Here is a 15293-nt window from a genome sequence, read left to right on the forward strand (position 1 = left end):
GGGGTTTCTGTTCTTTCTAATATGTACACTTTTCTCACTTGTTTTCCAGACCTCAGGCCTTTGTCTTTATACAGATCTTGAGAGAAAAGAGGGCCAGAATTGCAATGATCACACTAAGGAAACAAAGTGAGAACACCGACAGAGAAGGAAGAAAGAGGCTGGGCAACCAGGACAGAGAGCTGGCACACAGGGCAGGAAATCAGCCTCCTCCTCGCACCTCGGTCTCCCGGTCACTCCCTGCTAGGAGGTCTTGGAGAGATTCTCTGCATATGGAACTGCCTTCTGTTGCTGTTGTTCAGTTGCTCATCATGTTTGACCCTTTGTGACCCCATGGACTGCAGCACCCCAGGCTTCCCTGTCCTTCACTATCTCTCGGAGATTGCTCAAACCCATGTCCATTGAGTCAGTGATGCCATCCAACCATCCCAGTGAGTCAGCTCTTCGAATCAGGTGGCCAAAGTATTGGAACTTCAGCTTCAGCATCAGTTCTTCTGATGAATAGTCAGGGTTGATTTCCTTTAGGATTGACTGGTTTGATCTCCTTGCTGTTTAAGGAACTCTCAAGAGTCTTCTCCAGCACCTCAGTTCGAAAGAAGCAATTCTTCGTTGTTCAGCCTTCTTTATGGCTTCTATTCTCTTGGCTACACTCTTGCTTTTGCTGTAAAGAGTACATCCTTTCCTCTCCCCTGGCGTCTGGGTTGTTGTATAGATTGGAACTTGGAGGTGCCCTGGACCCTTTATGTTACTCCCTTGGTCCTCCAAGAAGCTCTCTCTAATCTTTTTTCCTGTGTGCATTGAAACTTGATGTTTTCTCACTGCAGCCTGGAAAGGCCTTCAACAGTCTTAGGAGCATATCAAATTCATCTCAGGGAAGAGAAGTACTCAGGTCTCAGTCCCTTGGGAAGCACTATCAGTACTCATCTCTGCTGATGAAGGTTTAGAGAGAGGTGTTTTTCCATCTGTGTGACTCCATCAAGGCCTGCCCCTCCCATAAGACACAATTTTCTTTACCCTCCATAGGGACTATTTTCCAGCAGATGTATTCTCTCTGTTTTATGTTTTACTATGTCTTTTCTCATGGGTTATCTGTCCCATATAAGAGCATATTTATACTTCCTCTTCTAAATACATTCTACCTGACTCCCCCACCCCCAGACCCACTTTACACCTTGCTCTGCCCCCAGAGAGGGTATTGCCTCTGGATGTTGTTAGGTTTCGCTAATAGGAAGCACTGGCAGTTGATCAGAGGCAGCAAGAAGGACAAGTTGAAGGATTTATCCCTCTGAGTCGCCCCTTCCAAGTCCACTCACTGTTCTGTAGTGCCTGGGGCCTCTCCTAAGGCCACTGCTCCCATGAGGTGATTCCCTTGATGACTCTGCCAGTCATGAGCTCTTCATTGCTGTCCAGACTAGGGAGGGTAATGCCTTTGATGTTACCAGCCCTGGTGTATTTTGCCACCCCTGCTTTATTATTATTATTGTTTTTAACTCTTCCCATGTATTTTGACAGTTCTCTTCATTATACTCTCTTCAGTCTTTCCTTTTGCATGTATCATCTGTTTCCTGTTAGGACTTTAACTAATACACCTCCTGATCTCAACTTTCTCCCACCCAGCACCCTTGTCCTAAATCTGCTCCCTCTCTTTCCTTTCTTCCACAAATTCCTAAAGCATTTCTCTCAGTGTGTTTCTCCCAGTTCCTTATCTCTCATATTCTTTTAAATCTACTTGAGATTTATATTCTCCTATCTTCAGGGAGTTGGTGATGGACAGGGAGGCCTGGCGTGCTGCGATTCATGGAGTCTAAAAGAGTTGGACACGACTAAGCAACTGATCTGATCTGATCTTCCTACTAAACCAAAATGTATCAAAATTTAAAAACTTTTTATTTTGTAGTGGTGTGTAGCCAATTAACTTGTGATAGTTTCAGGTGGACTGCAAAGGGACTCAGATTTGATTCGTGGGAAGTAGACAATGAAACAATCGAGGGTACAAGAAGTTTATTAGGGATCAGAACCCACGGAAAAGCAGGGAGAAGGAAAGATTGGGTAAACAGAGAAGTAGACTGTGATGCAGGTGTGAGAGGGCCTCAGTCAACTGACTCAGAGCTCTAGAGGGGATAGAATAACATCTTTCTCCACATGACACAAGGATATGAGAGGTTGTTGACACCGGTGCATATATATGACACTGGAAAGCCAGAGACAAGAATTCCCATGGATATCACGGATATTTTGCTATGGCACTCAACCTAATCTCACAAATTGATACTTTCCCACATATTTGTTAATAAAAATACCTAAAGAGGAAAAATCAGATTGATGAACTTAAGCTATATAAGCAGTATATATTATAAGGCTATAATAATTAACACAGTGTAGTACAGGAAAAAGAAAAAAAAGATTATTAAAAAGAAGAGAGAGTTGAAAGATAAGCCTACATGTATATGAACACAAAGCAGTGTGGGAAAGAGCAGTCTTTTTTCTAAAAGGTAGAAGATCTATAGGCTGCCCACAGGCAAAAGTAAACCTTGATCCCTAGCCACATAAAAGTCATTTTGAGAGTAATTGTGAAAGGTTAAAAACAGTAAAAGCTCTAAATGATAGCACAGAAGAATATATTCATAACCTTGGGGTAAATGAAAATTTCTTAAATATCTCATAAAAAAGGACTAAATGTAAAGGAAATGATTAATAAAACTGGATTATTTTTTACCTAAAATTTTTCATTTCTCTTTAGTAAATATTGCATGGACACTCCAGTGTTCATTGCAGTACTATTTAAAAAAGCCAAGACATGGAAGCAACGTAAATGTTCATTGACAGATGAATGGATAAAGAAGATGTGGTGTGTATATACAATGGGATATTACTTAGCCATAAAGAGAACAAAATAATGCCATTTGCAGTGACATGGATGGACTTAGAAATTGTCATGCTGAGTGAGGTAAGTCAGAGAAAGACAAATGTCATATGAATCACTTATGTGTGGACTCTAAAAAAGGCTACAAATGAACTTATCTACAAAACAGAAATAGAGTTACAAATGTAAAAAATAAACTTATGGTTACCTGGGAGGGGTTGGGAGGGATAAATTGAAAGATTGGGATTGACACAAGTAAACTACTGTATATAAAATGAATGACTAATAAGGACCTAGGGTATAGCACAGGGAACTTTATTCAATACTTTGTAATGTCCTATATGGAACATTAGAATCTAAAAATAAGTGGATATATATGTATATATAACAGATTCACTCTACTGTACACCTGAAATTAAGACAAGTTGGAAATCACTTATGTTGTTCAGTCACCAAGTTATGTCCAACTCTTTGTGACCCCATGAAACACATGGACCCCACTCCAGGATTCCCTGTCCCTCACCATCTCCTGGAGTTTGTCCAAGTTCAATTATACCCCAATAAAAATTAAAAAAAAATTCAGGCATGGAGTTGCTGAGTTATGTGGTAATCATATGTTTAATTTTATTAAAATGCATCTACCAAATTGTTTTCCAAAGTGGTTCTACCATTCTACATTGTTACCAGCAATTTGAGTGTTCCAGTTGCTTTGTATCCTCATCAGCACTTGGTATGTGTGTGTGTTAGTTGCTTAGTTGTGTCCGACTCTTGCAACCCCATAGACTGTGCCCACCAGGCCCCTCTGTCCATGGAATTCTCCAGGCAAGAACACTGGAGTGGATTGCCATTTCCTTCTCCAAAAGGAACTAGAGAAAGAAAGAAAGTGAAGTTGCTCACTTGTGTCCAACTCTTTGTGACCCCATGGACTGTAGCCTACCAGGCTCCTCCATCCATGGAATTTTCCAGGTAGGAGTACTAGAGTGGGTTGCCATTTCCTTCTCCAGCACTTGATATGGTCAGTGTTAATTTTAGCCATCCTAATATGTCTATCATTGTAAGTTATTATGGTTTTAATTTGCATTTCTTCTATGACTAATGGTACTGAACATCTTTTAATATGCTTCTGAACTTGTTGGCTCTCCATAAATCTTCCTTTGAAAAGTGTTCAAATATTTTTTACAGTTTGTGAGTTGTCTTATTATTTCTCTGTATAATTTCTTTACATAATCTGGATTCAAATCCTTTCTCAGACCCATGCAGTGCAAATATATTCACCAAGTCTGCAACTTACCTTTTATTTTTATTTATTTTGCAGAGTCACTGAGCTTTATGGTTCCATTTGGCCCCAAAACACACTTTTATTGGCCTCAAGTTATCTTTTCAAAAATAACTAAGCATGTGAATTTGAACGTTCCCCACCCCCAGGGGCCTTCCACCATTCGGTTCCTTCCAGGAGCTCCAAAGCGGAAGTTGAGTCTGTCCCACTCGGGTCGTTGTGAAGTGGCTCTGCTTCCTGGGGTCGGGGATAGGGGTGAGGTTCTGATGTGAATGACGGTGATGTGCCAGCACAGGGGCTCTGCTGGTGGCCGTCACATGGTTGCACAGGATGAGTTTTATATCCTGGCCATTTTATAGAAGACTTTCAACTGTATTCCCAGCACTTCAGATTTGGACACCAGGTCATCGAGCTTCCCGCCTCGCGCTAATAAAGACTGCATGGTGTTGTGTAGAATGATGTTTCTGCACATCTGCACTGGTCTCATTCAGTTCAGCCTGCACTTTAGTCATGGAGTCAGCTTCTTGGGGGTTCTGGTGTCTACTGAGGTGACTGTCCAGGCCTGTGTACTGGATGGTATAGGGGGATCCAACTGGCCAGTCTATCCTGTGGACCTGCTTGGAGAATTCGTCTAGTACCTTCTCTAGCAAGGTAAAAGACTCCCAGGATGGATGTTCACTGTCAGCAATGACCACTTCTGCAAGACTGTCATTTCTCACGAAGACATAGCACAGATACTCTTGTTCCACAGAAGTTTGGCTATCTTTTGCAGAGCACTCCACAATCAGGATCCCCTGGAGAAAGAAATAACAACCTACTCCAGTGTTCTTGCCTGGAGAATCCCATGGACAGAAGAGCCTGACAGGCTACAGCCCATGGGGTTGCAAGACTCAGACACGACTTAGCGACTAAACCACCACCACCACCACCAGCCATCCAATCAGTTGGCTTGTGAAGGCGGTGAATTCCTAAACGCTGGACCTCTGGAAGAAGCTGAAAGAGGACACATCGTATGTGGCTTTGAGCACTGCCTTGGACTCGCCTTTGTACAGACACTTAGGCTGTACAGCTTCATGGCGCCGTGCCCTCAGGCCGGCCGCCCACCTGGTGGCGGCCTGGGCTCACAGGGAGCAGCATGGTGCCGCCCCTTGAGGGGCTGACGGGTCAGCCACCTGCTTCCTTCTGCCTTTTATTTCTAAATGATGTCTTCTGATGAGCAGATTTTAAAATTTTGGTAAATTCTAATATATCAATTTTTATCTTATAGTTTGAAATAAAATTATAAAATAAAGCTAATGAACTATGCTGTGCTGTGATTAGTCACTAAGTCATGTCTGACTGTTTGCAACCCCACGAAATGCCCCACTAGGCTCCTCTGTCCATGGGGTTCTCCAAGCAAGAATACTTGAGTGGTTTGCCATGCCCTGATCCAGGGGATCTTCCAAAACCAGGAATTGAACCCAGGTCTCCCACATTGTGGGAGGTTTCTTTACTGTCTGCGCCACCAGGGAATCCATTTTTATTTTATAGCTTAAAATAAAACTATAAACTTATAAAATAAAACTAATAAACTATAGTTTAAAATAAAATACATTTTGTGTCCTATTGAAGAAATTTTTGGTTAACATAAAGTTGCAAAGATTTTATCCTATTTTTTTTTCCTAGAAAATTCATAATTTTAGCTTTTACATTGTCTTAAAATTTTTGGATTACCTCGTTCAGAGGATGTGACTGCTGATTGATTCCTGAGCTGGACCTGGGCAATCAGGATCCTCATTCCCTCCCTGTCCTTGGAATGGGTGTACCACCCACCATTCCCACAGCCAGACCCATTTTCAAGGATGCAGCTGAAGAGAGAGTCATATGTTGTTGAGACCATCTGAGTGAATCCATTTAAGATCTCTCTATAAATTCCTAAGATTCTAGCTGGTGGTGTGAAGATTTACTCATCTTGTGGGTGCCCAAGACAAGCCTCCTAAGTAAATTCCCCTGCTTATTATACTTGCCATTTATCTGGGGTGGTCTGTGTCTTCAATTTCTACTTTGTCTCCATGGAGGAAGTTTATATTTTGTATATGAATATTCAGTTGTTTCAATACCCTTTATTGAAAAGTTTATACCTTTCCCACCACAGTACCTTGCATGTTAGTGAAAAAAAAAAAAAGATTATTTATATATATGTGTGTGTGTATTCTGAACTCTCCTTTTTGTTCCATTGAGCTATTAAACTATCCCTTATGTTAATATTACACTGTCTTGATATTGTAGATTTAAAACATCTTGAAATAAGTCCTCAGACTTTGATAACTTTTGAATTGTTTCCAAGATTATTTTTGTTCTGTTGGGTCTTTGCATTTCAGATAAGTTTGAGAATAAGTTGTCCAATTTTTACAAACAAAAAATCTTCTGGGATTTTCATTGAAATTGCATCACATTTATAGATCAATTTGAGAGACTAGACATCTTAGTCATATTGAGTTCTCCAATGCATGAACATAGCATTTCTCTTCATTAACTTAAATCTATAATTTCTCCCAGCTATGTTTTCTAATTTTCAGTGCAAAGACTCAGATATAGTCTATCAAATTAATTCCTGAGTATATTATGTATTTTGATGTTATCATACATAATTATTTTATGAATCTAATTTTCCAGTTTTTCATAGCTATTAATGCTGTGTACAAGTGCAGAAAATCAATTTTGTTTTGACTTTAACAAATGAGCCTGCTAAATTCACTTAATAGTACAGATCATAGGTTTTTCTACTTACAGTCATGTTGTATTCAAGTGATAATCATTTTACTTTTTTTCCCAGAAATGCTAAGATTTTATTTTGTTTTGTATGTGTTTTTCATCATTTATTTTGTTAATTTGATGAGGTAAATCAACTTTTTTGAATGTTAAATTATCTTTCATTCCTGGGTAAGCCTCGTCTAAGTTCAGTTCAGTTGAGTTGCTCAGTTGTGTCCGACTCTTTGCAACCCCATGGACTTCAGCATGCCAGGCTTCCCTGTCCCATCACCAACACCCAGAGTTTACTCAAACTCATGTCCATTGAGTCAGTGATGCCATCCAACCATCTCATCCTCTGTCGTCCCCTTCTCCTCCTGCCTTCAATCTTTCCCAGATTCAGAGTCTTTTCCCATGAGTCAGTTCTTCGCATCAGGGGGCCAAAGTATTGGAGTTTCAGCTTCAACATCAGTCCTTCCAATGAATATTCAGGACTGATTTCCTTTAGGATGGACTGGTTGGATCTCCTTGCAGTCCAAAGACTCTCAAGAGTCTTCTCCAACACCACAGTTCAAAAGCATCAATTCTTCGGTGCTGAGCTTTCTTTATAGTCCAACTCTCACATCCATACATGACTACTGGAAAAACCACAGCTTTGACTAGATGGACCTTTGTCAGCAAAGTAATGTCTCTGCTTTTTAATATGCTGTCTAGGTTGGTCATAACTTTTCTTCCAAGGAGTAAGTGTCTTTTAATTTCATGGCTGCAGTCACCATCTGCAGTGATTTTGGAGCCCCCGAAATAAAATCTCTCACTGTTTCCACTGTTTTCCCACCTATTTGCTATGAAGTGGTGGGACAAGATGCCATGATCTTAGTATTCTTAATGTTGAGCTTTAAGCCAACTTTTTCACTCTCCTCTTTCACTTTCATCAAGAGGCTCTTAAGTTCTTCACTTTCTGCCATAAGGTTGGTGTCATCTGCAAATCTGCAGTTATTGATATTTCTACCAGCAATGTTTCATCCAGCCCAGTGTTTCTCATGATGTACTCTGCATATAAGTTAAATACGCATGGTGATAATATACAGCCTTGAGGTACTCCTTTCCCTATTTGGAACCAGTCTGTTGTTCCATGTCCAGTTCTAACTGTTGCTTCTTGACCTGCATACATATTTCTTAAGAGGCAGGTCAGATGGTCTGGTATTCCCATCTCTTTCAGAATTTTCCACAGTTTGTTGTGATCCACACAAACAAAGGCTTTGGCATAGTCAATAAAGCAGAAGTAGATGTTTTTCTGGAACTCTCTTGCTTTTTCTTTTCTTTTTTTTTTTTAAATAAATTTATTTATTTTAATTGGAGGCTAATTACTTTACAATACTGTATTGGTTTTGCCATACATCAACATGAATCCACCACAGGTATACACGTGTTGCCCATCCTGAACCCCCCTCCCACCTCCCTACCCGTACCATCCCTCTGGGTCATCTCAGTGCACCAGCCCCAAGCATCCTGTATCATGTATCAAACCTGGACTGGTGATTCATTTCATATATGATATTAGACATGTTTCAATGCCATTCTCCCAAATCATCCCACACTGTCCCTCTCCCACAGAGTCCAGCAGACTGTTCTATACATCTGTGTCTCTTTTGCTGTCTCTCATACTGGGTTATCATTACCATCTTTCTAAATTCCATATATATGGGTCAGTATACTGTATTGGTGTTTTTCTTTCTGGCTTACTTCACTCTGTATAATAGGCTCCAGTTTCATCCACCTCATTAGAACTGACTCAAATGTATTCTTTTTAATGGCTGAGTAATACTCCATTGTGTATGGGTACCACAGCTTTCTTATCCATTCATCTGCTGATGGACATCTAGGTTGCTTCCATGTCCTGGCTATTATAAACAGTGCTGCAATTAACATTGGGGTACACATGTCTCTTTCAATTCTGGTTTCCTTGGTATGTATGCCCAGCAGTGGGATTGCTGGGTCATAAGGCAGTTCTATTTCCAGTTTTTTAAGGGATCTCCACTGGTACTTGATCTCTGATTCCTCTGCCTTTTCTAAATCTGGCTTGAACATCTGGTTCACGGTTCACATACTGTTGAAGTCTGGCTTGGAGAATTTTGAGCATTACTTTACTAGCATGTGAGATGAGTGCATTTGTGCAGTAGTTTGAACATTCTTTGGCATTACTTTTCTTTGGGATTGGAATGAAAACTGACCTTTTCCAGTCCAGTGGCCACTTCTGAGTTTTCCAAATTTGCTAGCATATTGAGTGCAGCACTTGCACAGCATCATCAAGCCCCAACTACTCATCATAATTTTTATATATTGTTGAGTTTGATTTACCAATCATTTGTAAAGGATTTTTATATATCTGTTCATGAGGGTTTTTGGCCTGGATTTTCTTGTTTTGTAAGTCTTTAATTTGTTATCAGTTAATACTGACCTCATAAAATGAGTAGGAACGTGTTCCCTCCTCCCCTATTTTCTAAAAATTTGCATAGGATTATTGTCTATTTCTTAATTGACAATATTTATCAGTAAAGACTTGATCCAGTTTCTTCCTTTTAACTTCATTGCCATAGATTTCTTCTCGGATTTCACTAATTCTTACTCATTCAAATATCATGTCTTTCTTCTCATGCCCAGAATATATGTAGGAAATCTACTAAGTCACTAATTTATTATCATCACTGCTCTGCTTAAACAACTCCCTTGTTTGTTGTCTTCCTTGACCTCATATTTAACACAGTGTTATTCGGAAGAGCACTTAAGACCTGTTGCAGCCTGGGTCCAACCTCCCTCTTAAATCTCATTCCTCTCCACTAATCCTTCAATTTTCAGTTTTTGGCTATTTAGCAAGAATTCCAGACTTTAGTAGTTTTGGTATCTTTAATGCTAATGTCTGATCCTGAAATATTCTATTCTCACTTTTCAACTTTCCTCTTAATATTGTCTCATTAGTATACCCTTCCTTGATTCACACAGGCATGATGAGATTCTGTCTCTCCAAGTGTTTCCATATCTCCAAGGTGTGGCCACAGAAATCTTTGCTTGTACCTCTGCTTGCCTTTGGTGATGCTTTGCTTTAGCTTGATGTGTATCTTTCACCTGACTCTAAAAATCCGTATTTCTTTCTTTCGCAGCCCTTAAGAGGAACTCAAGAAATACTTTTATTGATCTAGATTATTGATCCAAATCCTCTTGAATGTTCTTGGAGCTTTGGTCTTGTCCTGACCTCTTGATGTTTTACCCAATTTCTGAATTTAGATGAGGATTTGAGGATTTCAGTTAGATGGTCCATGTTTACGTTAATCTAATGTTTTAGTTTTAATAATTTTCTTTTTGGGGGGCCAAAGGGCACATGGTTTGGAGGCTTTTAGTTCCCTGACCAGGGGTTGAAACTGTACCCTTAGCAGTGAAATCGTGAAGTCTTAACCACTGGACTGCCAGGGAACCCCCAACTTCTCTATTTTCTGAGTCTTAAGTTCTTGTTTCAGTTCCTCATCCTCTCCTTCAGTTCCACTCAGATTGACCTTTGTATTGCTCCTGCCTACTCATACCTCCTCCAATGAGGTTCTGACCTGATATTTTCTACCTTATAATACCAATATCCTGAAGTTTCAGAGATATCCTAGCATCCTCTAAGATAGAATGATCTGTCCTAAGCTCATTGTTACCAAGCTTTGCTTCAGTGTTAGAAAGTTGAGTGCTTCACGTTAGTGTTCATAATCTTGGCTCTATCTAAAATGACACCTACTGTGTCTTCTTCCCTCTGGAACTGAGTTAGTACCCTTAGAACACGGCTTTCCTAAATGGAGGAACTGGTTCTGGGCAATGATCATTTCCAATCAAATTGCACTATTCTCTTTTAATATAACTTGTTTTAACCTCTATCTTTCTAATTAAGGATTATCTTTCTGAAGACATACAAATCTGGCCAAGTCCCGAACTACAAATTTTCATGTATTTGTTCTTATTTTTCCTTTGGCTTCATTAAAAAAATACTTTTTTTTCTTCAAAAAACAAATACTTTTTTTCTTACTAGATTTGAAGAATACATGAAGACTCATGCATACCACCACACATGTCCTTTTATGTACACACTCAATTTTTCCAATCCTTCTCAATCCAATGCAATGTCCAGATCCTCTATTCGCTTGAATATTCTCTCATCGATTAATCTGGCACCACTTTAAGGAGTGATTTTAGTGACTGAGTTGAATCAAGTGTAGAGAAATTGGTTAAGAAGAGACAGAGCTGAAGGTAATCTCACTAAGGTGAGATAAGATATGGATGGCAATACCTACGGGACTTGGCCTGCCCTTGTGTCTACCATTTTGAAATCTAGCACAGGAGATATTTGGCATTTTCTCCAGCCTTATTCCATGGCCAGATTCTCTCATCTTATAAACACTGTCACCTATTAATCCATTCTTCCTCTCACAGTCCCACCTATGTCATGGGGTCATATAGGTAATATTGTAGCTGGTCCTGGTGTTGTCCCTCCCCATCTCCCTGCCCTCCTCTTACCTTCCCTAAATCAGGTTGCTTGGTGATCAAATTAGGTGTCCCATTTCCCATCACAGGATGTCTCTCCTTGCTTCTGGCTGCAGGCCCTAGCCCTCTCTTGACATGGCACCCTGGAGTATGATGTTCAAAATATTCCCCACTGGGGCTGTTCCTTGAAGACTCAGTAACTAGAAGAGACTCTGTTAGACCTTTGCTTGAAGAGGGAGCAGAGTACTAATTGGTGTCTGGGTGGTGGGAGTTTCACTTTGGATCCCTATAGGCAGTGGCTGAAAAGGTACCCATTAAATACCCTGTTCTTGGGACCTGACTGGTAGCTTAACTTCTCATTCCTCGTAGGTCAGTGCACCTCTTTGGTGAGTAATGTTTAAGGGTAGGCCCAAGGAAGAGAGATTAGTATAGGCTACATCTACAACTTAATTTTCCCCCCAACCTTCCCAGATCTGGATAATCTGATAGGCTGTCTGGGGGTAAAAATGCATTGTATTGATAACAGTAGGGAAAAGGGGAAATATCACCAATATTGATGATGTGTACATCATCAGAGATCTATCTAGATCTTTTTGTGTTGTATATGGGCTTCTCTGGTAGCTTATGTGGTAAAGAATCTGCCAGCAATGTGAGAGACCCAGGTTTGATCTCTGGGTTAGGACGATCCCTTGGAGAAGGGAATGGCTACCACTCCAGTATTCTTTCTTGGAAAATCTCATGGACAGAGGAGGCTGGCAGGTTATAGTCCATGGGGTCACAAAGAGTCGGGCACGACTGAGTGACTAACACTTTCACATTGTGTCATATACAAGGCGGGGGTGGGGGTGGGGTATTGGGTGTGTGAGAATTACTTCCTCCAAAGCAGGCAAACATCCTGCTGGTTCTGGCACAACAGTAAGTTATTTATAAGTTGGCTCCTCCTTGAAGCCTGCAGGGTGAGCCTTAGGGAAACATTTATGGAGGCCCCTGCATCTGCCTCCAGGAATCCTCTAGCTCCAGGATTCTTAATCTCATTTTACTACTTCCCTGATGGAAATAAAGGAGTTGAGCTTACTGAATTAGACTTTCCCTTGAGGCATAAGGTTTATAATGAGGGACATTTGCTGGGTCCTCAGGGGATAGTTGGGCCATTAGATTTAAGTATTTCCTACACAGTCCTGAAGACACTGTTTCATTCCACAAAGTTGGCTGAGGCTTAAGGTTGGGCAGCTTTTTGGATAATCTGAAACATGTGCTCAGGTGATCAAAGCCACATTTTTTGACACCTTCCAACACCCCTTCCCTCACAGCACCATATTCTGGGGATGCTGAGGGAAACAATGTGTGTTGGGAGGGAGAAAAGGAGCATTATCTGGGAGGATATAGTATTTTTGACTGGGTGGCTCTGGGTTACTACTAAACAACATCCACACATGGGATGAAACTACCTTTTTTTTTTTTTTTTTTTGGAACTTATCATCTTTTGTCAAATCAAATGCATTGCCTCTGAATTGCTAAAGTTTCTGTTGCTCTTAATCAGGTAACTCCTAATGCCTCATTTACTTCTTGTAATTCAGTGACAATAAAATGACTGTTTCTAGCATTTGATAAGGAATTTTCACATATTGTATCTCATTGGATTCTCATAATGATCCTATGAGGTAGGTTTTAGTATGTTCATTTCACATGTGAGGACACTAAGGCTTGAAAATGGTTAGATGCTCTGCTTAAAGTCACACAGCAGACATATGGAAGAAATAGTACCTCGAACCAGGATCTTGACTTCTGGTCCAGTGTTTATTCCAAGACACCAGAACTACAGGTCCACTCAAATCTCCTTATCTTCCAAGCCCTTATACCTTTTGCTGTTATCACTTAGTCTCCTTAGCAGCTATGGTTTAAGGTATGGGCAATAGTCATGTAATTTCTCTTGGAGAGAAAAGCAAAATGTTCTTGGTCATTTTAAAGCTGCACTGTTCCTTCTTTTTTTAATTTCTTTTTTTTTAAATTGTAGTATAATTGCTTTACAAGGTAGTGTTAGTTTCTGCTGTATGAAGGAGGAATCAGTTATATGCATACGATGTAATATTACTCAGGCATAAAAAGGAATGAAATTGGGTCAACTGTAGAGATGTGGATAGACCTTGAGTCTGTTACACAGAGTTGAGTAAGTCAGAAAGAGAAAAACAAATATTGTATGTTAATGCATATATGTTCCTTCTTTTCTGAACTGTGCTCCTGGGCTAACTTCTGCTCCTCTCCCTCATGGTTAGAGACTCCTTCTTGCTGCCATTGAAAGTATGAGAGGAACCCAGCTGTAATGTCTCTGCCTGGAATGTGAATCACTCTATGCTCCAAAACCCTCTCGGACCCTGGGCCCAGGTCTCTGCATGTTCTTGTGCTTTTCTTTGGCATGAGAGGACTGTGGTACTGGCGGTGTTGGGGTATGCTGGAGAGACACCCAATCCCTAAGTCGTTCTTCATCCGCCATGCTATTTGGTTCCTGTGCTGCCCACTCGTGGCCACAGTGTCCTGGGCATTCTTCCTCTGCTCCGTAGCAGTCACTATTCTCTCGAAGACAAGATGATAACCTCCTAGCTCGTGGATCAGTGGATGTGAGATCTTGTCTGATTCTGCCACTAATAACTCTGGGACTCTGGGTCTTTTACTTATCTCTAGACCTTAGTTTTCTAACCTACAAAATGATGGTTTGAGCATAGTACATGTTGGGGATATGTATAATTCTGTACACTTTATGTGATTACATGAAAAACTGAACTGGAAGGTATATCTGATCATTTTATTTTCTGTTCTCAGCAATATAAGTGTGATATAGAGTTTTTGACTTTCATATGATTATTATTTAAAAAATTTCTGTTCATTCCAGGTCACCACAACTCTAAACTTTGTGTCTGCTGCTGCTGCTAAGTCGCTTCAGTTGTGTCCGAATCTGTGCGACCCCATGGACGGCAGCCCAACAGGCTCCCCCGCCCCTGGGATTCTCCAGGCAAGAACACTGGAGTGGGTTGCCATTTCCTTCTCCAATGCATGAAAGTGAAAAGTGAAAGTGAAGTCGCTCAGTCGTATCTGACTCTTTGCGACCCCATGGACTGCAGCCTACCAGGCTCCTCCATCCATGGGATTTTCCAGGCAAGAGTACTAGAGTGGGGTGCCATCACCTTCTCCAGAACTTTGTGTCTACCTATGTACAATACCACCTTGAAGGAGAGGGAGATACAGAAGGTGGTGAAATCAGATATCTATTGAGATTTTGGGGAAAGAAGCAAGATGTACATTTGTGAAATGATTGGGGAATAACCCAAGGAGGAATCTAATTAGTGTTGGAGTCATCAGGGACCATTTATTCTGTAACCTGGAAGTCCGTGGAGTTTGGAGAAGTGGAATGTCTCCAAATTAAGGAATTTTCCAGATGTTAGGATTTGGGGCAGTTTCAGATGAAGGTTGGTTGTAATAAGACTTATGTGAGGTCTATGCTGATTAGATCAATCACTAGCATTCAGAATTTGGGAATAAGAGCATGATGGGAAGGAGTTTCACTTACAACAGTTCCTGGGCATCTACTTGAATCTGTGATTTACTTAAATTACGTGAACTGCTCCAGGTCACAGATATAGTAGGAAGTGTAATTCTGGAAACTGGTTTCTGCTTTTTTTTGTTCAATGCATTTCCCACTAGACCAAGCTGACTTGCCTCTTTTGTGTTTAAAGATCTTGCAGAAATATCGACTAAATTGAAAATTACTTTTGACTATTTTCTTAGAATAATGGGGAAAGACTGATGGTGATGGTGGAGTTAGTCAGACCACATGTTCTGAGCTCCTAACCTTCTCATTGAATTTAACCTGTTTGCCTTTCTTTGCAGGGGCACTTCACACTTCTAAGTGAGGTGACCACC

At 40.6% G+C, this 15293-nt stretch overlaps 1 pseudogene; it reads right to left on the reverse strand.

Moving 5' to 3' along the window:
* Positions 1 to 4240: 4240 nt before the first annotated feature.
* Positions 4241 to 5211, reverse strand: LOC147357906 (synaptobrevin homolog YKT6-like; annotated as a pseudogene).
* Positions 5212 to 15293: the final 10082 nt, after the last annotated feature.

Source organism: Bos grunniens, chromosome 15 (genome assembly GCF_055505025.1).
Source record: "Bos grunniens cultivar Pamir isolate PY7600 chromosome 15, Bosgru_T2T1.0, whole genome shotgun sequence".
In the NCBI taxonomy this organism is placed as follows: Eukaryota; Metazoa; Chordata; class Mammalia; order Artiodactyla; family Bovidae; genus Bos; species Bos grunniens.